Source organism: Ambystoma mexicanum, chromosome 4p (assembly GCF_040938575.1).
Source record: "Ambystoma mexicanum isolate Mex_15411 chromosome 4p, UKY_AmexF1_1, whole genome shotgun sequence".
NCBI classification, from domain to species: domain Eukaryota; kingdom Metazoa; phylum Chordata; class Amphibia; order Caudata; family Ambystomatidae; genus Ambystoma; species Ambystoma mexicanum.
In genome coordinates, this window is record NC_090927.1 from 1,255,851,474 (window position 1) to 1,255,875,667 (window position 24,194).

Here is a 24,194-nt window from a genome sequence, read left to right on the forward strand (position 1 = left end):
CGAGTGTTTTACACCTGTGACTGTTTTTTACAAGGTGTAGAGCCCGTGAAGTTTGTTGGGGCCCATACTCAGCAAATCAGCCCAGTCTCCTTGGCCAGCTGCGGGGGGGCTCCGTCATGTCCCTATTAAAGTCCTTGAGGTCCTTTAAGGGCCATGCTGTACCAAGGAAACCGGCCAGGAAACCAACCAGCTTTTTGCCATCCACCCCGCCCCCAAACTGTTCCGATTCCGAGTCCGCCACCAATCCTTCCAAATATACTCCAGCGCGAAAGCTCCTGGCTGTCAAAAGAAGAAGCCAACCGGGAGTAACAGCCAAAGCAAAGACCCACACCTCTCCGTGCCCTGACATCGACCCGGGATACCGAGGGTCCATCCACACCGTGGAGGGTATGAAAGCACCCACCCCGGGATCACAATGTGGGGGGGGGGGGCCTGCAGTAATCTTGCTAGCCTCCCAGCTCTGAGCAGCAATGTCAGCCCCCCCTCCCACACCCCCCCCACCCCAAGTCTGAACCACAAAGTCATTGCCTGCCTGGAAACTTTGCCCGCTGACACTGGGAATCTAGATGCCTTGCCGCTGGCCAATGCTCCTGGGACTTGCATAGAGGGGGCTTGTGATGTGTTAGTTCTTCCACCCGCATTCCTGGCACTTGTTGTACCAGTTACCACCCCACTTAGCCCACCCCTTGCAACTCCATGCTTGCCCCTTGATCTCCCATTCATCTTGGGACCTACTCTTGACTGTCCTCCCCAATCACTGTTGCTGCTACTCTGGACCAAATGGACATAGAAATTGTTGGAGCAACCGAAGGTAAGCTCCCTCCCAGTCCCATCTGCAGCTCCTGGAGAGAGAACCAACCTGCATTGACCTCAGGGTCCAGTTCCTTTCTTAACCTATCACCATTTAGGGCGCTCAAGTCCATCACCCACGGCAGTCACCCCTCCTCTGCTCCATCACCCAAGGAGGTGCATACTGTCGATAGTTGCCCCTGCGCACAGGTGCTCTCCGAACTAGCAGTCATCAAAAAATTACTTTTGGTACTGATCGATGCCCAGGGGAGGAGTGGGGAGGGGAAACGGTGGAGTGGACTCGCTGGGGGAGTCTTCCAGCATGCCTCTTGCTGGTAAAGGACCCAACCCCCCACAGCAACCTTTGAACACTGTATCCTGCGAAGGGACTGTTCATGCACTAAGGAGCCTTATTCCGGATGAGCAGTTGACGCACCCTAACGCTGATAGAGGACACCCTCCTGGGTGTACCAAGCCAACTCTGCTGGTGGAGGGTCCCCCAAGATCCCTGAGAACAAATCCCCTTATGGAGGGAGGGACTGGAGCACATGGATATTGTTCAAGGGTACGCAGCCCCAAGAGTCATGTATATGGGGGGCAAAGAACTGCTACTGTTTTCCTGCATGGGCTACCTAAGCTGCCTTTGGGCAGGAGAGAACCAAGGGATGCCCTTTCTAACAAATGTCTCCACTGGCTTCGTACAGTTGGGAATTGTCCCTGTGTGGCTAGGGAAGCTATGGTGGGGTGTGTTAGATTGGCTGGCGAGGGTATAAACCCTTCCGATTCTGTTAAACTGGTTTTTAGGAATGATCAAATGGTCTGAGAAGCTCTGAGGGCTATGTGCGGGCCCCATATAGTGGGATTGCAATCAGCTCGCGCCCCTTTCTGGGAGATGTTGCTCCACCTGGAACTATCACCCATAGTAATGTCCTGTCTGGAGCAAACTGTGCACCTCTCGGAAAAAGGCCCGCGGGGGGATGTGAGCAAGTTCCAAGAGTGGGCAATTAGTCTTGTGACTCTCTGGACTAGTAAAGGGACAATATGGGATGTAATGGGGGCCTATGGTTGACCCTTTTCTCCCTCCTAGTGCCTTTGACTTATTACATTTGGATATGGAGCAAAGATTGTAATTCTTTTTATGTGTTGTGATTTTGTATTTCTTGTGTTTGATGGATTTTTGAAATCCGAATAAACTTGTTTGACTGACTGACTGAAAAGAGTTAAGCAATCTTTTCAAAAATGATGGTGAACTCATTACAAGTAACTGAGCTCCAAGGTTACACATTGATAGGGGAAGAGGATCCCTAAAGTAATTTTCCTAGCTTCCAGTCTCTGGTAAATTGCTCATCCCTTTCAACACCATTAAGTGGTACCATTCTGACCAGGATTGGGGTTCCACACCCGGTCTTGGAGTACACTACAGTTGAGTGATTGGTATTACTTTCAAAAACAGTGATGGCCTGAAGAGCATGAGGGAATCCTTTGTTTGCCTCTTCTTGGCCCTAAATCAAAGAACAGGTGGCAACACCCAATCTAAAATATGATGCTAAAGAGGCTATTGAATCCAAGTAAATGTCTATTTTCATGTGAAGGTGACCTACAAGGCACTATAATGTCAACCACATATAGTAACAAAACAGAAAATATTAACCAAGGCGTTGAAAAGGCAGGAGAAGCCCTTCCCATGTATGTTATTTCTAATACAGTTTGCGGTTAAACGTTTTCTAAAATAACATTTTTGTTCTCTAATGGCAATGACAGTTTTAAAGCTTCAATATAACTTTGATTGAAACAATGGCAATGCAGAGAAAGCCTAGTGAAGATGTCATATTTCCAATGACAACTTCAAATAACTCCTCAATTCATACATACACATTTTGGGCAGTAAGGCACTGAAGTGAGAGTAACATGGCCAGTGCCAAAGCAAAGATAACAATGAATAGAAAAGAGGCCAGGAAAAAGGTATATTATTTTACTTCCATCCATAGTGCCAATTCACCACATTCACAAAACAGACTACTCAGTGAGACAACCTTATGATACTCCTTCATACAAAAAGAAAGCCTCATGAAACTCGCAACCACTCCGATACTCATTAATGCAAAGGCCAATATCCAAATGGAGAAGACATGTAAGTTACTGATACAAAGTAGCACCAGGCATGGTGTACTCATTTGCCATATGCCCAATGTCAACATCTCTAGTGTAAGCTGTATGCATGGCTGGTTAGGCCCAACTGAAGAATGGCCCCTCCCAACCTCCTCCCCCTCGCCTCTAACCCATTCAGATGTGTTCAGTAATCTGTAGAGCCAGAGAGTAAAAACTGAAATGGCACCAAATTCTAAGGCAGTCATGTAGCCCTGTTTTAACAAGTCTGAACCAAATGCTCGATGGATTTTCACCAAACTAGCATGCGGAGTGGCAGCATGGTCCCGAAAGCGTGCTTTGACAAATGTGGTAATCAGTTCAGCACTACATTTTTTTAATCAAAAAAAGGGCAAAAAAACAGGTTAAAAAAGTTACTAATATCTCAGTCTAGTCTGTGGACTCACTCCCTGATTCAGCATCCATGCATGCATCTGTACCAATCGGTAAAACACGTAACATCCGCAGAAAGCACGCAAATGCACCGATTGGTCAAAAGAGAAAAGTGCTGAACGTCAAGAATTTGAAACCAATACCAAATTGGACTTGTGCCCCTGGTCCACGATCAGCACATTAAGAAAATGTTCAAAAACACAACATTACACATGAAACAAACTCTGGGGAAGCGAGGGGTGGTGAAATATATGTGGGGAAAAGGGCTTAGTGTGTTGTTTTCTGATGTTCGCAGACAGAAAAATGCTAAAGGCCTTACAAAATACTACATTACAGTTGATTCATATTTGAAAAAAACCTCTGGTGAGGTGAGGATGGCGTGGAACATGTGTAGTAAGGTACAATGTTCGCAGATACTCGCAATGTTTAGGGGCTCGTTATGCTGTCCGGGGACAACAACATGCAGGGTCCGTTGTGGAACACAGTACTTCACTTGACTTGCAAATGAAAAGACATGTCCTTTAGTTGGCCTGGACACGAGAGGGGGTGCTACTCCCTCACTCCAGCAGGATTACCAATTGGCACCATTGTAGTCGAGAGCACTGAAGTGAGTAAATGAGCACTTAACAGCTATGAAGCATACTGGGCCAGGTTCATTCATTTACAGAATGAACATAGCTTACTTGCTGTTTGATTGTAGTTTATTGCCAGATAGTTGCAGACACACAAATGTTTGGGGATTTGTGAAAGACAACATTACACTTATCTGGTTTTGTTGATTGAAACAGAGTCAGTAACCCAACCCTGCCAATGTGGGATGACGACAACTCTCAGCCTGGTATGGTAGGCCTTCAAGGGTGGAAGGCAGAGCCAGTACTACCCCCCCCCCCCAGAAGAGGAAGTTGGAAGGGCCCAAATCCCTGTCCCTTCATTATGCGCCAGTATGATTGTCAACAGTACCACTCTTGGATCACTCCATACCTCTGGTGTATTGTATTGTATTTGGTTATTTATATAGCGCTATTTTCCCATTTGTATGGCCTCGATGCACTTTGTGGTTGGAACGGCCTCTGTGACCTTAATCAATGTGATGGAAGTTCTAAGAGTTTTAGATTAGGAGATGCACGTGTGCATTTTTGCCGGTCTAGGACTTAGGTGGCTGGCTAGGTTCGACTAAGCAGCCCAAAGAAAAATCAGGCACATGGGTGGGTGCTGTAGGTGGCCAGCTATACTAAATGTCTTTCATTGGTAGTCGCTGTATGCTAGAGGCAGAGGTGTTGAGGTACGTGAGGTGTTTCAGTGTGGACGGCTATATGCGCTGCTAGACCAGATGGGCATAGCCATAGCTACATTCTATGGTGCATGGATGTTTGGCCGTGCCTGCTGCCCGTGTCCACAGACGTGGTGTGAGGTATACGTACGGCAGGCTTCGAAGTTGTTCGGTTGGAGCGATCTTTGTCCAGTGCGGACACCATGGTCTCATTGTTTGTGGTCTCTCTGGTGCAAGGGACTGTGCGGTGAGGGCGGGTGAGTTCATTGTGGTGTGCCATAGCGAAACCTGCTGGCTTCCCTGGTGTATTTGTTCGGTAGGAATGTTGTTATGCATGGGGCGACAGTATGTCAGGTGAGCCGCTGCGAGTGCTGCCGGCCTCTGTGTTGTAATTGGTGTGAGGGAATTGTGGTTTCTTCAGGGTGGTCTTGAGAGGGAAGGAAAACATGGGGGATATTATGGGAAGAGCTAGGATTTTAGTGGCTTTCAAAATTTTGGGTCGTTTTCAGTGTTGCTAATGTGTAGGGGTACGCAGTTCCAGATGATTGGCGCTTGGACAGAGAAGGAGGATGCGCCCAGTCTGAAGGAGTTGTGAGGTGGGACCACTAGGCAAGATGCTGTGCGAGATCTGAGATTCCTTGAGGGCTGGTAGGGACTGATTTTTTCTCGAAGGAAATTCCGGTCCGGTGCTGTGTGCATGCGCGGTGGGTGATGCACATGGCTTTAAAAAGGTAGTGTGCCAACCTTTCGGGAGTCAATGAAGGACTATTAGTGTAGGGCCGATGGCGGGTAGGTTAATGAGCAGGCAGCGTGCTGCCGCGTTTTGGATTCTTTGGAGTTTCCTTGGTTGAGATGCCGGAGTGCCTAGGTTGAGCCGGTTTGCTCAATCTAGGCAGGACAAGATGAAGGCGGAAAAGTGGTGGGGATAGGTGAGGTAAGGGAAGATGCACCTGAGAATCTGTAAATGGAAGAAGCAGGTTTTGGATACGGTGGTGGTGTGTTGGATGAGGGACAAGTCTGAGTCCATTGTGCATTCAAGGTTTACCACGTTGGAGATTGCCGGTGCTTGTCCTAGGGGTTGAGGGAGAAGGGCTGTTTTCCCGCAAACTAGCCTTTCAGTTTTCCCAGGGTTGAGGAGGAGGTGGTTGGTAGTCATCCAGTGGTCAATATCCGAGAGGCAGGGCGACAGGTTCGGCCTACCGGAACCTTGAAATTTTGAGGATGATCTGGGTGTCGTCTGTGTAGTTGTAGACGGTAAGATTGTGTGAGCGGATGATTGCCGGCAGGGGTTTTAGGTAGAAGTTGAAAATAAGCATTCTTTAAAAAGGGCAATGTGCAACAATCGAAATACACTTCAAAAACACATTCCCAGAACAAACCCAAAGCAAGCAGAGAGACGCCTCACAACCCCCTACCCTCTGTCACTCTGAGATGACCTCACCAACCAGGACAGCAATGGCATCCATACATCACCTGCATGCTCTGCAAACTCTGCGGCCATCCGAAAGGAAAGGCCAAAGGAAGGAAAAAGGCCAAACAGGCTCTCAGAGCATGTGAGCACCCCATATCCTCCAATGAAGCCCAGACACAAACCCTCCCCAGCAACGCCAGTCCAAAAACAATGCATCACCTATGAGGGACAGCAAGAACCAAAGTCAATTGAATAGAAGAGTCCGCAAGAAGCCAGGACAGCCAAAGTCAACCAGAGCAAAGTCCACAGAGCAGAGGCACCTCCCAGACAGCAAAAGTCCCATACAAAGCCAGAGAGTCTGAAGAAAAATCACTGCAGGGCCACAAGCTGTTGGAGGTTGTAGTCTGGTTTCCAGGTTTTCCTTAAAGAACTAAAACTACCAACATCCCTAGCGGTGAACCAGCAAGAGAAGCAGCCTACAGAAGCCTTTAGAGAAGTGCCATACAGCAACAGACCCCAGCGGGCAACAGCAGGAAAATAAACTGCAAGGTAACACTGCCACCACAAGTGTCCGTGCATACACAGCACTCTGCCTTCTGCTCCAAAACGGAACACTCACCTGTAACAGTGCAGAGAATGGCTCCCTGACAAAGACTGCCATCCCACAGACATTTGGAACCCTCAGATTAACAGGAATGGTTACCCTAACAGGCCACCATTGACAATATTCAGCGGTCCTGCACGTCAGAAAGAGGCACGGCTTAGATCCCCCTTATATGTATTTTGTGGATTTTAACACCTCCCCAGGGGGAAAGGCAGAGGCTAATTGGCTCTGGGAGCCAGCAGTGGAGCACCAATGGAGGAATTGAGGTTGGGGGGGTGGGGGTTAAGGAGGAGGGGGCTAATACAAGAGGGCACAGTAAATATAAAGGTGGGGGCTGCTTGTTTAAGGTCACAGGAGGTGAAAAAAGAGAGGTGAAGGAGGAAGGACAGTGTAGACGAGCGTGGAGTGGGATTTATAGAAAGGGGGAGGTATTGACTTGTGAGAGAAAGTGGTACTGTGGTGCGAGTGTACATATAAGGTGTGTGTGTGAAAGGGATAGTACGAGTAGAGAGTGAGGGGGGTGTAGGGAGAGTCATCTGGGCAGGGGGTCTTTGGGGACGGCAGGGAGAGATATGGTATCCCCCCTTTTTCATATACTCCCCACACCCGACATCCCCCTTGCCCTTCATGGGACATTGCCACCAAAGTCCCATCCTACTCCAGCACTTTCCCCTCAAGAAAGGGAAAGAGAAAATATCACAGAACAAAAAAACGTTGCACAAACCCAGATACGAACCTTGTCTCTCTTTGTTGTAATCCCAAAGGATATGCTATGAGCTCACCTTTTTCCATCCGGTCATCCCTCTTTGATAAGGTCTCAAAACCAAGGAAATTAGCATCAGCCCCTCTGTTACTATCACCATAACCTGAATAGAGGAAGTGGGAACACACCATCCAGGCCTCAAGATAAGGTTTGTACCAGGCCTTGTTATGCATGAAAATCTTGTAAATACGACATCTTTATTATTTTCCTGTGTACATTTACACACAAGTTTAGAGCAGAGGGTAGTGCAAATGTCAGGTTGACAGAAACCAGAATGCTTGTTTTGATTTTTATCTACATGGATGTAATTACAACGAATGGAGAAAAGCATCTGAAACAGAATGAATTTATCTGAAGACTTTCAAAAAAAGAAACTGAATACTATGATAAAAGGGATGGTTTTTCCATTCAGCTTCGGCCTGTGTTGTATGTAGATGCTCATGGAGCAAACAAAAGCATTGTGCATATTTATTTTCCTAGCTTTTTAGGATTGTATAATTAAAAAGATAGAAAACTAAGGTGCAATTGAGACTACCAATCGATTGCTCCTAAAGAGCCACCTTCTTTACCTCATCCTGGTTCGCCGGCAGCCGAGAAGCCGGCCCTCCTCCTAAAGCCATACTCCCAAGGCTCCTGTCCCGAGCATGTCTGAGCCGGGAGGAACAGAGGAACACCTTTAAACCCTAAGCGATCAAGCGTACTCTGAACTGTGAGTAAAAGTACTGTACCACATGTGTAAACTACCTTGGAACCTCTGTAGACCTATCCATGCCCAACGTTCGGGTCACTATATCCGATTGCCATTCGCTCAAAGCTATTTGTGCCAACCAATGATACGTAATCTTTTGTTGTACCTGTAATGTATTGTATGTAACCCAATGCGCAAAGTCATTCTGGCACATTCTTAACCTATAGTCGCGGACCGAAAGTGCCTACCCAATGGCTCCCGAACACGGCTTTGTCACGTGTTCGCAACTACTTACTTCCGTATAATCCTCTGCTGAGTTACTCTGCCTCCCTGCATACAGGAAACATTAGGCACCTCTACGGCTCAATAAACGACACAAGAGTGCGTACACGCTACAATGCAATCGCCCTTCTTAGTACACACTTCGATCGGCACGGTTCTACATCTAGCTCATTGCAACGCTAGTGCTCTGTACTGTTCCTTATTCAGCATACTGTGAATTTAAGGATTTAAACTGCTCCACATTTAGCCTATTGCGACGCTTGTGTTCTGCACTGTTCTACATTTTAGCCCATTGCCGTGCTAGTGTTCTGCTTTGTTCCTACTCAGTCTACTCTGAATGTAATGTTTTTAACTGCTCCACATCTAGCCCATGGCGTTGTTAGTGTTCCACATTGCTCCACATTGAGCCCACTGCGATACCAGTGTTTCTGCATAGTGCCATACCCAGGCCACTGCAAAGTTAAGGTTCTGTACTGGTCTACACTTAGCCTACCGCATGATCACTGATCTGCACTGTTCCATAGACAGTCTCCGGCATATTATGGTCAACCGCTTTCAGCTGGAGCCCACACTTTCAACGACAAATATGACCCATTACACGTTACCAGAGATCAAACCAACTCAATTCCTGCCACCCTTGAAGTACAGCTTACCTTACTCCAATATTAGACCAACCTCATTTCTACCAGAATTTAAACAAAGTCTCAGTTGCTATAACAGTAACCTAGTCATGCCCACTGACTCCTTAAATATACCTACTCCTAGCCAATCGATCAACCTCTATGCTATGAAACCTACACCTAACCAGCCTTGTCTTTTGGACTCAGAAACAAAAGATTAGGCTCCATACTTACTAGACAATCCTCACCACAGTCCAAACCTCATGAGAAATCTAACCCATCCTTACGGCCAAACTACGCAACATCCAATAGCACTCACATAAAAAGATCAAGAAGTAACCCAAGGAAGGATCGCACTTTTCCCTCCCACGCCACTAACCACTACATCAAAAGATGCCTTAATAAACGCTAGATCCATGGTCGCCCATGCTACCGACATAGCGGACATTATCAATACTGGAGAACTTGATTTCTTAGCTATACCCGAGACATAGCTCCATGCCGCAGCAGGACCATCTCTCCTACTGGCCATTCCTCACTCAAACCATACTGCTAGAGCTTATAGAGCAATGACAAAAGGAGGAGGCATTGCCTTTATAGCTAAGTCGAATCTAGCCATCAAACTAGCCACCTCCCCCATTGTCAAGTCTTGCAAACTACTTACAATTAAATTAGTTACATCCAAGTCAAGTACACTGACCATTCACCTAATTTACAGACCTCCTGGTCCTGTTGGGTCCTTTGAGGAAGACGTCACTACTCTACTCTCAGCCAACCCCAAACCTACCTCACAAATATTACTGTTAGGTGATTTTAACCTAGGCTACCAGGACCCCAACGACCAATCGGCTAAAGCACTTGCTGACTCCCTAACCAAATTAGGCCTCACACAAAGAGTCAACCAACCTACTCATGAGAAGAACTAGTTACTCTTACCTTGTAACGTTCTTTCGATGGGATGTTCCTCCGACGTATTCCTTATCTTAGATAGAAATCCTTCAGCTTTGCTGGCCTCGGAAAATTTTTTCGCCAGAGGGCGCTGCGCGTCGATGAACGCCGAGTCGATGACCCTCGACGGCCTCCGTGCCGACGTCGACGTCATCCTGCCTATAAAGGCCGCGCGCAGCGTCCGTTGCTCAGTTCCGTTTTGTAGTCCCCAGTAATGTTTTTGGATTAGACTAATCACCTTGAAGGAGCATAGGCTGCAAACCCACAGGAAGTCATACTGCGGGGATGGATGGGAGGGTCGATAAGGAATACGTCGGAGGAACATCCCATCGAAAGAACGTTACAAGGTAAGAGTAACTAGTTCTTCGAAGGGATTGTGTCCTCCGACGTATTCCTTATCTTAGATAGACTCCCATAGCAGTGGTATTGTGACTGGAGGCGGGAGTAATAAAAGTTATGTTACCCTTGCAGAATGGACAGAGTGTAACACAGCCTTGCCGAATCTAGTTTCTTGACTAGAGGAGGAATCCAGGCTATAGAATTTGGTAAATGTATGTGCGGACGACCATGTGGCAGCCGCACATATATCTCGAATTGGCACCCCTCTTTGAAGGGCTGAGGATGTTGCGATACCCCTGGTAGAATGAGCCCTTAGATTTTGAGGAGGCTCCTTTCCTGCCAATTTGTAGCACTCCAGAATGGCTAAAATAATCCATCTGGAGATGGTTTGTTTTGTTATTGGAAGGCCCAACTTATGTCCTGCATAACCTACAAAGAGTTGGTCTGCTTGTCTGATCTTAGCCAATCTGCTGATATAAAAGCTCAAGGCTCGCTTAGGGTCCAGCCTGTGCAGTCTCTCTTCCTCCTTCCCCGGATGAGGAGGAGGGTAGAAAGAAGGTAATATAATCTTCTGAGTGATGTGAAACTCCGAGACTACCTTCGGGAGGAAGTTAGGCTTCACCTGAAGAACAACTTTGTCCTTGTAAAAGATTGTATGTGGAGGTTTACACGATAAGGCTTGCAACTCGCTAACCCTTCTAGCAGATGTCAATGCTATTAGCAAAACAGTTTTGAGGGTGAGAAGCTTCAATGAACAAGAGTGTAGTGGTTCAAAAGGGGCACCCTTTAGGAAGTTTAAAATTAGGTTTAAATCCCATAAGGGAACTTGAAAAGGTTTCGGGGGATAAACATTAGTTAATCCTTTTAGGTATTGTATTACCAATGGAATTTTGAAGTATGAAGGCTCCTCTGCAGTGCGCTTAAAGATTGATAGCGCTGCGAGATAGCCCTTAATTGTGCCAACCTGTAGGCCTGAATTAGCCAGGTAAAGTAAGAATGACAACACCATAGGTGTACCACAAGAAAAGGGTTCAATATTCTTTTCTCTGCACCAGCTGCAAAATTTGTTCCAACGGCAGCGGTATAGAGTTTTAGTTGCCGGCCTTCTGGCCGAAAGCAACACCTCCATAACATCATCCGGAAGGTCCCAATCCTTGTACCTCAACCTTTCAGACACCAAGCGTGAAGGTTGAGGGTCTTGATGGCTGGATGGAGAACCTGACCTTCCTTCTGCGAGAGAAGATCCTCTCTGTATGGCAGTCGAATTGGAGGGCAGATGGACATGTCTAGAAGGTCCGGGTACCACGTTCTCCTGGCCCAATCCGGGGCAATTAGGATCATGGTCTTCCGAAACCTTCTCAACCTCCTGATCATTTGAGGAATGACAGGGACCGGAGGGAACGCGTACAGAAGTGGGAACTCCCAGTCCACTACGAACGCATCTCCTAGAGCTCCTCTCGGGGGAAATTCCCTTGAGCAAAATCTGTCGCACTTCCTGTTGATACTGGTGGCGAACAGATCCACTTGAGGGGTTCCCCAAAGGGCGAAGATCTCTTGAAGGACTTCCTGAGCTATCTCCCACTCGTGAGAGACTGTGCTCTGCCTGCTCAGAGCGTCCGCTGTCAAGTTCTTCTCTCCGGCTAGGTGAATTGCCGATAGAGAGATTCCTTCCTGAATTGCCCAAAACCAGAGCTGCATCGCCTCTCTGCACAGTGGTAGTGAGCCTACGCCTCCTCTTTTGTTGAGGTAGTGCATGGCCACTGTATTGTCCGTCATTATTAGGACGTTTCTTCCCCGTACAGACGGCAGAAAAGCCTTCAGCGCTAGTCTGATGGCTCTCAGCTCCAACAGGTTGATATGTAGTCTGGACTCCGATGGAGACCAACGACCGCTGATGGTCAAGTCGTTGGCGTGAGCTCCCCACCCCGTGAGTGAGGCATCCGTGACTACTGTTATCTCCGGCCATGGTTGCCAAAACATTTCTCCTTTCAGGATGTTCTCCCGACAGGCCCACCACTGAAGGTCTCGGGCTACTTTGACCGGGATCCGAAGGAGATCTGTCATCCTTCCTGAGAACTGTGACCACTGAGTTCTCAGTGCCCACTGGAGGGATCTCATTCTCAGGCGAGCCTCCGGCACGAGGAATATGCAGGATGCCATGAGGCCTAGCAACCTCAGAAAGTCGTAGGCTGGGAGATATTGGGCATTCTGAAATCTGATGACCATCTGCAGAATATCTCGAGCCCTCACCTCTGGTGGCAAGGCTCTTCCCAGGGAAGTGTCCAGGACTGCTCCAATGAATTGGAGTCTCTGTGATGGTATCATCTGTGACTTCTTTAAATTGAGGGAGAAGCCCAGCTTGTGAAGGAAGTGGCAAACATAATCTAGTTGTCTCTGAGCCTGTTCCGAAGATACAGCTCTGATCAACCAATCGTCTAGGTAAGGGTAGACGTGAATCCCTTCCCTCCTTAGACTTGCAGCCACAACCGACATTAGCTTGGTAAAGACCCTCGGGGCGGAGGTTAGCCCAAATGGCAGAACTCGAAATTGATAATGAGAGCTGCCAATTGCGAACCTCAGGTATCTCCTGTGCCTGGGATGGATCGGCACATGGAAATAAGCGTCCTGGAGGTCTAGAGATACCAACCAGTCCTGAAGCTGGAGGGCCTGAAGGATCTGAGAGAGAGTCACCATCTTGAACTTGTCCTTTCGGAGGAATTTGTTCAATTCCCGTAAGTCTAAGATGGGTCTCAGTCCTCCGTCCTTCTTCGGTATTATGAAGTAGGGGGAGTACCAACCCTTGTTCCTTTCCGCTACAGGTACCAGTTCTATGGCACCTTTCTCTAGCAGGTCTAAAACCTCCTGCAAGAGGAGCGGATCTGGAAGCTTCAAAGGGTTGTTCCCCGGTGGATGACTCTGAGGGATATGTAGGAAGGGCAGGCAGTAACCTTGGGCCACTGTCTCCAGAGCCCAAGCATCTGACGTAATAGCCTGCCATTCCGTCAGATGGTGAGTTAACCTGCCCCCTACTGGTGTTCTGTGAGGGGAGACCTCAGAGTGGTTTTGAAGCGGCTGATGCAGTTGCCGAAGGTAAAGTGGCTCCTGCTCCTGCGGGTGCGGCTTTCTTTCCCCTACCCCGTCCACCACGGGTAAATCTTCCTTGGCCTCTTTGAGCCGGTCGTCCTCTGCCCTTTCCATATGAGGAATAGTAACGAAAGGACCGTCCTCTCCACGATGATCCCGAAGGACGAAAGGTATTCTGACGGATAGCAGCTCCCAATGACTTGGCTGCTGCCTTGGACGTTTGCAGTTTCTCCAAACTGTCATCCGCCTTCTTTCCAAAGAGGGTAGAACCGTCAAAGGGCATATTCAAAAGCCTGGTCTGCACGTCAGAGGCAAAACCAGACTTCCTCAACCACGCATGCCTGCGGATTGTGGTACTTGCCGCCATGGCCCTGCTGATACTGTCAGCAGAATCTAGGCCAGTTTGTAGGGTCTCGCACATCGCATCTTTACCATCCCTGATGATGTTTAAAAATGCGTCCCTTTCCTCTCCTTCTTGGAGGCAGTCAGCCGCTGATGAAGCGCACTCCCAAAGGGTGTGGCTGAACCTAGCGAGCGTACAGGTCGCGTTAATAGACTTTAACGCCATGCTACAGGCAGAAAAAACCTTCTTAGCCATGGCATCATACTTTTTGTCATCCCTATCCTGCGGAGCAGTGGGGTATGCAGATGTGCTGCCTGATGAGGTTGCAGCCTGTACAACTAAGCTCTCAGGAGTAGGGTGTTTTGACAAATATTCAGGGTCAGAACTAGCCACCCTGTATTTTGTTGACAGTTTTTTATTTACTGCCGGGATAATTTCCGGCGTTTCCCAGTTTGTCAAAATCCTTCTCTGTAGAGCAGAGTGAAATGGAACCACAGGATCCTCCTGTGGGCCCTTGTCCAGTATGTCAGTGAGGTCATCCTGCTGAAAGGCAGGAGAAGGTGCAGACCAACCCATAAATTCTATGATTCTAGACATCAGAGCTCTATATGGAGTCTCCGCATGTTCTCCTGGGTCTGGTTTGATAAATTCTGCTTCAGGAGAAGTGTCCAAGCCACTAGCTTCCTGAAGTGCATCCTGAAGATTTTTTAATCCTCTTTCCTCAGAGGCGAAAGTCTCTGGCTCTGGTGATGTGGTCCTCTGTAAATCAATATCTTGGTCTGAATCCTCCCTTTCCTCAAAAATCGAGGTTAAAGGGGGATACTTTGGATTTTGGAATGGTATAAACCCCATTTCCAATGCAGAAGGAGCCATCATCACAGGCCTTGAAAACGTCGATGTCGTCGACACCGACGTGAAAGTACTCGAAGGCGCCGTGAAAAGCGTCGAGAAATGTGTACTAGGCCTCGAGGAACTCGAAAGGATCGGAGTCCTGCTCGAGAACGACGTCGACGTTCTCGGCGTCGAGTCGGAGGTCTTTTGTCTAACCGTTGGCTGTGGAGTAGCCGTGGTTCTTTCCTTCACCGGCGTCGATATCGGCGTCGACGTCGGCGTCGACTCGATCGACTGATGCGCCGATGAATCCTTCGACAACGGCGTCGATGGCGCCGACCTCTGTTTCGAAGGAGTTTTCGACGATGGCGTCGATGATGCTTTATCTCCCGATGGCTCGAGGCGCTTTCGGGTTGACTTTTCCGCCGGGTACTGCGACTCGCGGCGTTTAGATTTTTTGGGTTTTTTACCCGGGGTATCACCCTCAGCTGTCTTCGAGGGGGACGAGGCCGCTTTCTCGAAGACGCTTAGCATCTTTTTCCTGAATTCCTCCCACTCAGCTTGCGAGCTGCGTTTTGTGGGGCAATGAACTCTCTCAGGAGAACTCGACGAAGATGACGAAGGGGATCTCCTACGTCTCTTCTTCGAGTGTCTTGATGTCGACGAGTGGTGGGAGCCACTTCGTGATCTAGATCGAGAGTGTTTTTTATGGTGAGGAGACGAACGTCTCGACTCTACCGAAGAAGCTTTCGAGGAAGTTAAAGTTGACCTACCTCTCTCGAGCTTCCCCCTACGCTCCTTCAAGGCTTTCGCCGTCATGGAAAGGCATTCCTCACACTCCGAACTCTGGTGCGTGATTCCCAGACACCACAAACAGACCCTGTGAGGGTCCGTCAACGACATTTTCTTCCCGCAGTCTCGGCACTTTTTGAAACCGGACCGAGGGGTCGTCGGGTCGGAGGAGGATGCCATCGATATCGAGGTTAAATATTATATACGTTATCTGACGAGAACTGAGCAACGGTGTTCCGAGGCACAACGAAGCGCGGAAAAACGGAACTGAGCAACGGACGCTGCGCGCGGCCTTTATAGGCAGGATGACGTCGACGTCGGCACGGAGGCCGTCGAGGGTCATCGACTCGGCGTTCATCGACGCGCAGCGCCCTCTGGCGAAAAAATTTTCCGAGGCCAGCAAAGCTGAAGGATTTCTATCTAAGATAAGGAATACGTCGGAGGACACAATCCCTTCGAAAGGCAGAATACTAGACTGGGTAGCTGACCTCAACTGCAAGACTTCAATCACATCCATTGAACCATAGACATGGACTGACCACTATTTGTATCCTTGACTACTCTAGCTAACTTGATAGCTCCGCCTCTCCTCACCAGGAACAAACAGAACATTACTACTGACAAGCTTCTGCCTCTCCTGATCCCCACCTTGAACTCTTCATCTAAGTCACTAGACCCAGCTGAACTAGTAGACTTACATAACACTACTTTTACCCAAGCATTTGACACTTATTGCCCCATTCAAATTGCGGAAAAGCAAGCCTAAAGCCCACCTCAACACCTGGTTTACCCCCCCCCCCGTTAAAAGCTCTGAGGTCAGAGAAAAGAAAACTGGAAGCCATGTGGAAAAACTTACCATCTAAAAAAAACAAAGACAACGTGAATGAAATATCTACCAAATACAAACGGGAAATAGTCTGAATTAAACATGAAACCTATATTTATAAGATTCACAAAGCCAGTTCCAGCACAAAGGAACTTTTTGTGATCCTGAGGGAAATGGAATCACCTATTCTCCCCGACGACTCTTCCCCTAATGATAAAGTATGGTGTACAAACATCCAAAAATGCTCTAACAAAATTGCCACTCTCCAAAATAAAATAGCAGCAAAAAGGCTTAACCTCTCCAAATCAGAAACCCACCAGAGAAATCAAGAACACTCCCCCAACGTGCCCCAGGAATAAAAATTCTCTCAAGTTACCACCTTAGAGGTTGAAAAGATCACACGATCGCTTAAACCCTCAAGATGCCAAGGCGATATGTGCCCTGCCCAAATAATCAAAGAAGCCGCCAGAGACCTGGCCCCATTTATCACCAAACTTATAAATGCCTCATTCCGCACCTTTAATGTACACACAAACCTAAAGGATGCGTGGGTTCGGTCGCTGCTAAAGAAATCGACATTGGACCCATGCATCCCAACTAATTATAGGCCCATCACTACGGTCCCGTTCTTATCCAAAATAATAGTTAAAGTTGAATACCTCGGGATTCAGCGTTATCTAGAGACTAATAATCTCCTAGGACTAAGATAATCTGGTGTCAGACCACTTCATGGCACACAAACTGCCTTGATAGATATGAAAATGCAAATTGACCAACTCAAAGATAACAGGCAATGTGCCTTACTTCTACTACTAGACCCCTCAGCTGCTTTTGATTTGGTGGACCACAAAATCCTTTGTGAACACCTGTCATCTGCGGCTAACTTTTCCCAAGAAGCCTCAGACTGGATCCATTCCTTTCTCAGCAACAGGTCAATGAGATTCTTTTCTCCTTCTGCGGCTGCTGAGCCATCATCTATTACATGTGGAGTACTGCAAGGCTCATGCGTTTCACCGACCATGTATTAAATATTTACAAAGCCTCTTCACTACTTGAATCATCTGGGTGTCATCTACACAAACTATGCAGATGACACTCAGATACTCATACCTCTCTGGCAACTACGACACAGTCAATCCTGATCCTAGGAGCCCCGACTAACCTCAATAAACTTGACGAGCAATATTCATCATTTAATATTGATGGAATTGCCATCAAAGTCATTAAGGAAACTAAAAATGATTTTACTTTGATTCTAACTTAAACATGCGCAAACAAGTTAATGCGACAGCTTCTGTGACGGCGTACACTTGCAAGCCGATTCATGCTTGCAAACCATACCTATCCACAAAAAGTGTGCTTTATAAATCAATAAAACAAACAATTACCCATAAGGATTTTAGTCTTTGGAGCGCGCATTACTTGAAACACGGCGCGAATGCGCCGGCGCGAAGGGGGCAAGCCGGTCTGTGGCGGTCCGTGTTCGGGGCGTGTCAGACGTGGACCAATCACAGACCACAGTGGTCCCAGGCATTGACAGCACTCCAGACTCTCGGGCACCCAGGATGTGTATTGGAACCAGACGTTCCGGCCCACATCCTGGAGGCACACACACAAGGCATGCAGAAGCCCACTAAAACTTGGCGCTTCTTGGGAAAATGCATGCCCAAATAAGGACTTACCCGGGTTGGCTTGACCTGGGGAAGGTGAAGGGACAAGATGGCCAAAGGACAGGACAAAGAACCTCGTGGCGTGGCCATTTTTGAGCCAGGCCACCTAACCATGCCACCTAACCATGCCAAATATGGTAATCGTGGTTTACCTGGAAAGAAAGCGTTAAAAATATATGAGAAGATAAGCTGCCACCAGCCCTGTCCAAGGCACATCTGCACTTCTCCTAAAAAATCCTTCGAGAGTAACTAGAGCCTTTACAAATGACAGTAAGACCCAAGTGCACTGTACTATAAGGTACTTCATGCACTTGCAACATGTTGCAGAAAGGTTTCAACATTGACAAGGACTAAGGGAAACAAAGTCTCCCAGTACTGACTGCCTTTAAGGGCATGTCAGTTTCCCCATAAGAAGTGAGCAGAAAAAAAAACAGGGGAGTGCAGCAGAAGGCTTTGCTCCTCTGGTAAAGTGAGAATATGGTGTTTAAACAAAGCAAAAAGTTGGGGGGCTACACAACTGGAGGGAAAATTACACATGAAATGGGAATCTTTCCTAACAACCACCACCACGTAACCTTACCAGAGGCAATAGACATAGCCATTGCCTACTAAAACGCTGGTGAACCCAGATCCTTCATGGTACCACAGGCAAAGCAAGATATTGAGCCAACCTCCTTGCGCAACGGGCCCTACCGGGCAATCCCCTCGAATCCCAGACTACGGCCAGAAACCAGGAATGCAACTGGAAGCGACATCCAAAAACCACCACATCCACAATGTTTTGAATGTGGAGAATGGGGCCACATAGCAAGGTTCTTCTCCCGGAAACCAGAACCCATGGAGCTTGGGACCATTCAGTCTCAGGAGTTTCAAAGGCAAGGCTTACCCGACGTGATACAAGTCACTGTGGATGAACACTCAGCCCAGGCCATGATGGACAGCTGCAGCCGTCAGACAGCGATCCAGCCACAACGAGCGATCAATAAAATAATAAGGGGAGTGTTAGGCAGAATTATATGCAGTACCCTTTGGGAACACTACACACAATTAGGACTACAAGTGACAGTACAATTTCACCTTTGGTACAAGCCTGTACTACACAATTATAGTGGTAGCAGTAGCGGAGCAGCCAGACTTATCTCAAGAGTAAGTGAGCAGTACAAGTGGTTAAACAAGGGACAGCAATTACTATGGTTCAGGAAAACACTGACTAAAGGTTTCTAAGTAAAAGAATATATATGTATTTACTCAACAGTTGTATAACATTTCACTATTATAAGCAAGTTAAGAATCAAAATCAAAAATACTCCACACCACTTCGCTTAAATTCCAGACAAGTTAAGCTCAAGTGAGAGCAAAATGGCACTCCAGCAATTTAAAAGGGAGGGAAAGACAAAGTTATTAGAAAATAGGCAAAACCAACAGGTAAGTAAGCAGGGCAACTGAACAAGAGAGACTACAAGGTTAAAATCAGATAGAAAAAGCTTAGGGCCAAAGTCAATGGTTCAAAAGGCTTTTGCTCAAGATAATAGGTTCAATGTAGTTCGCAGTAAAGTTTGTGGCACAGATTCCAGACGAGGTTGGTCAGTACAAAAGTTAGCTCAAAGAGAAGGGAAGGACAAGCCCTCGAATTGGAGATAGATTTCAAACACTTTCCCCGCGGCTGAGCGAAACGCACAACCAGATTTGCACAGTACCTTAAACGGAGAGAGGGCTGTAGCTGAGGCAGACGTTCCTGTTAGTTCCTGCAGGCTCACGGTTCCTGAAGCGACTGTCAGACTGATCAGAAGTAGGAAGACTGGAGGGTCCTGCACTACCCAGGGAAGAAACCAGCAGCAGCGCCAAACAACAAAAAAAAGGGGCGCTCCTTAAAACCCAAGCAGGGTCCGACCTTCCTGGCTATCCGGCCCACTGTAGCTCTGTACAGGCAATTCGACCAGAGGAGGGGTCCTGGCTTGCAGTTTGGGCAAACTGGTTGGTCCCACCAGCTCAAGGGAAGAAGTTTCCTGGAGGATCTTCTCTGTCGTCGGATTTGGGGATTTGGACCTGCAGCAGGGCTTCATCGGGCAGTTCAGTCGTGGTAGGGGTCCTCTTCTTCCAGTTCCTCGTTGGTTCTTTCGTTCCAGTGGCGACTCTGCTCTTCCAGTCCCAGAGACCTGCTTTTTATGCAGTTTTCCCCCATTCACACAGCCTGGCTGTCAATCACACAGCAGGGTGGCAAGGCCAGTCCCCTTAGCCAATCAGACAACAGTGCGACTTGGGTTGCCAAGACAACCCATGGCAGGGGTCCGAAGATCCCTCCCTCACATCCTGACCATCTAGACTATCAGGCGCCTTAAGCAGGGCTTCTGTGCAGAAGCCTGTGAAAAGACGGAGAACAAAGATATCATCCCCAGTTTGGGGCGTAGAGTAAAACATGAGAAAGACTTTCAAAAAGAAATGGCAAATAAACCCAGCCGGAGCCAAAATAAAATGTATTTGGTAAAGCGGGTTTATGTTCGAGGCGAATATAATAGCCCAAAACAATACCACGTTTATATAATATAATTGCGGTAGAAAAGTTAGGGTAGATACCACTGCCACCAGCCAAGTCTTAAAGTTAAGGAAGCAAAACAAGGCTCCAAGAGACACAGACAAAAAGGTATAGGAATTAACTCTTTCCAGTACTCCATGTAAGATGGGGTGTACTGGGTCTGCAATTTAAAGTGACTATATAAAGTTAATGGCAACTTTACATGTTTCTGGGGTACAGTAGTCAGCCCCAGAAAAATGGAGTCAGGGGGAAGTCTCAGACAACCCTGTGTCACTGCACTGAAGCTGCTGTGTAACACACACACAAAGTGGTGTGCTTGGAGTAGGTGAGGCTCCAGTGCAAGATCACACAAACAGTGAAAACACACACAGCAAAACACATGTAAGAATGGGAAAAAGGCTCACACTCTTACCAGGTGAATAAATAAACCCTAGAAATCCAGTAAAGCTGCTGAGGGACTCATTAGGTAAGGGGAATCAGCCATTTATTGAGAATTCTCCCTAACAGTGAGGAGGATAGCTGTGAAATGTGTGCATGGGGATATTCAAGAGTATCCATCCCGGGACATTGCATTAGGTACAAAGGGGGACAGGGCTCCCATCAGAGCAGCAGTGATTCCTTCACTTCCAGCCCCGGTACTGATAGGTACGTACCTCCTGGGGTTAAAAAAATGGTTAAAAGAAGCACCCTACTCCGGAACAGAACTGGAAAGTACCCCAACTAGGGTTCACTTGTCCCGGGCGCAGAAAAGAAAAACCAAGTCAGGCTGGAAGGAGGAACACCAAGACAAAGTCCTAGTAGACTGGAGAGTGGAAGAACATATACCATCCTTCCGCACAGGACCGAGTTAGACGAGTCCCTTAAAAGGGCCAGAGAACAAGCGCAGGATTCGACCAATGATACAGACTCCACTGCTTATTTCAAAGAAAAACAAGGCCTTCTCTACCGGGTGACAAGAGGTGTAGACAGCACAGAAAAAGAACAGCTGTTGGTACCCCAATCATATCGAAAGAATTTGGTGCAATTAGCTCATGACCACAACACGGGGGTTCATTTGACTGAAAATATTACCTTAAAGAGGCTTCTGCAGAATTTCTACTGGCCAGTGATATATGCAGAGGTGGCTAAATATTGTCAGAAATGCTCCACCTGCCAAAAGACTAGCGCACATATTCCTCCCAGGGCACCGTTGCAGAGACTGCCCATCATTAAGGAACTGTTCCAAATAATAGGGATGGACATTGTTGGGCCACTACAACCTAGCAGCAGAGGGTATACGTTCCTATTGGTGGTAGTGGACTATGCTACACAGTATCCAGAAGCCTTCCCGTTGAGAGGAACCTCGGCCAAACAAGTCAGCGACGTATTACTCCTATACTTCGCCAGAGTGGGGATACCCCAAGAAATCGTGACAGACCAAGGAAGCAACTTCATGTCAATAGTAATGAAGGAAGTGTGTAAAACGTTAGGAATTGCTCATCTAAAAAGATCTGTGTACCACCCACAAACTGATAGGCTCGTGGAACGGTACAATCGGACAATTAAAAAAATGCTACGATGGGCTACAAGTCCCACAGGATTGGCATGCGATAGAACCCTACCTTGGGTGTTGATACGAGACACCTCACAATCCTCTACAGGGTTTTCCCCATTTGAGCTGTTATTCGGGAGACAACAGAGATCCATTTTGAAGCTGTTAAAGAAAACGTGGGAGGCCCAAGATGAGACAACCCTATCAGATTATGTGAATGACTTACAGGAACATCTTGGACGTCTTCGGGACTTTGCCCAGGAGAAACTTGGCAGAGCACAAGTACAACAGGAAAAGCATTATGATAAAGGACAAGTTCAAATAAGATGTTGGCTCAATGGAAGGGTCCATATCAGATCACTAAAGTATTAGGACCCGTGAACTATGAAGTTGAACAACCGGACAGACAGGCAAAACATCAAGATTACCATGTAAGCGTGCTCAAAATATGGAGTGAAGATTCAACCACAGCATTGTGTGTATCACTGTCAGAAGTGTCGGTAACAGAACAAACGGTACACAACCTTCATAGCGGTTTACATGATGTGATGTTAGGGGGAACAGCTAAGCAAAAGTCAAATAACTGATTTGTTCAATCATCTGAAAAATAGTATCAGAGGTCTTTTCAGGGATACCGACTGAACCAACCTGGTATCAAACTCCATAAAGACTGAACCAGGCAAAATAGTTTGCCTTAGACCCTATCGAATAAAAGAGGCGAAACAAGAAGACATAAATCGGGAAATAAATGAAATGCTGAAATTGGGTACCATAGCACCATCTAAGAGCGCATTTCCAGCAACTGAATGCAATATCACACTATGAAGCCTACCCCATTCCCCGGATAGATGAGTTGTTAGAAAGACTAGGGGCTGCCTCATATCCGTGGACCTGACCAAGGGGTACTGGCAAATACCCCTCAACCCCGAAGATCAAGAAAAAAACCAACACAGGCTCTTCCAATTTACAGTGTTGCCTTTTGGTCTGCATGGGGCTCCGGCCACTGTCCAAGACTTAGTTTAATATATTATTTGTAAAGCACACCTAACCCTGAGGTAACTGGGCGCTAGAGCTTATGACAGAGTTACAGAAGCATACATATGGAGTACATAGGAAAGACATGCTTGTCGACAATAGGTTACAGGTTAGTCGAGATGCATATTAATACATGTAAGAGCATAGAATTGTCACCGGCGGTTACAGTTTGGTCGACAGTGCAGGAAATACAATAATACATTGTGAAATATGTTAGGGTGCATAGGATTGTGATTTACCTTGGGCCTATTAGTGTTTCTTGTCAAGGAGCCAGTTTTTCACTTTAGCTCTGAAAGACCAGAACGAAGGTTCAGCTCTGATAGTAAGGGGTAGAGAATTCGAGCATTTGGCGGCCAAGACAGTGAAGCTCGCTCCTCCAGCCATTTTTAGTTTGTACCTCGGGATATTGAGGCAATGCGAGGAGAAGGATGTAGTCGGTCTGGCGGGTTGGTTTCTAGAGAATTTGTTAGCCAGATATTTAGGGGCAGTGTTTGACAAGCATTTTTGAGTGATAACTAGTGTGCATAGCAAGATTATTTTTTAAACACACAAAGACACTGAGGAAAAGACATTTCTTAAGTGCTAATGCTATGCCCCCGACCTTTAGAATTGAACCGTCGTTCTGGACCTTTAAAGCTAAAACAAAGTCTTGGCTTGCTAGCAAGAATTGCTCACGTGTCTAACCAATCTCTGTATTTTACCTATATTATATGCCTACATGTACCTTCTCTGCGACCATCCTGAAACCTGGTCACATGCACTTATCGCTGCTATCCATGCCTGCATAATATGTAACTTCTTGTAACCTGTTGTTCTTGTCTAAGTCTCTGGTGCCCAGTTACCTCAGGGTTCGGCATATGCGGTATAAAGAAACTAAACTTATTTCTTTTAACAATAAATGTGTAAACTACCAGTCCCTAAGCAGAAGAAAACCCTTTCCCTGTGTAGGGTGCCTGTCCCTAGTTAAGAGGTGGTGGACCGCCTATCTAATAGGGACAGAAAAAGTATGTTTCTTAGTGAGTGAATAGATGTTAATCATGTTGCTGAACAGGGTCTACTTTAATTTCGTTAACGTTTCAAGGAGGAACTATTTCCATAAAGCACCGGAGCCCTGTATTTCTTTATTGACTTTCCAGGGAGTGTGTCAACGGTATATTGTAAATCTGGTGGAGGATTATGGGAAAGCCCAACCAATCTTAAAAAATCTTATCAAAATATCATAAAAATATCGTCTGTGGACTACAAACGTTGTCCTTCAGGGTATGGAAAAGGTGCCGGTTAGGCACAGTGTTATAAT

The 24,194-nt window shown here is 47.0% G+C and overlaps 1 protein-coding gene across 1 annotated transcript in view; it reads right to left on the reverse strand.

Annotated features, from left to right (window-relative positions):
- Nucleotides 1–24,194, reverse strand: part of PDCD2 (programmed cell death 2) — a 388,001-nt gene that overhangs the window by 202,674 nt on the left and 161,133 nt on the right. The window lies entirely within an intron of this gene.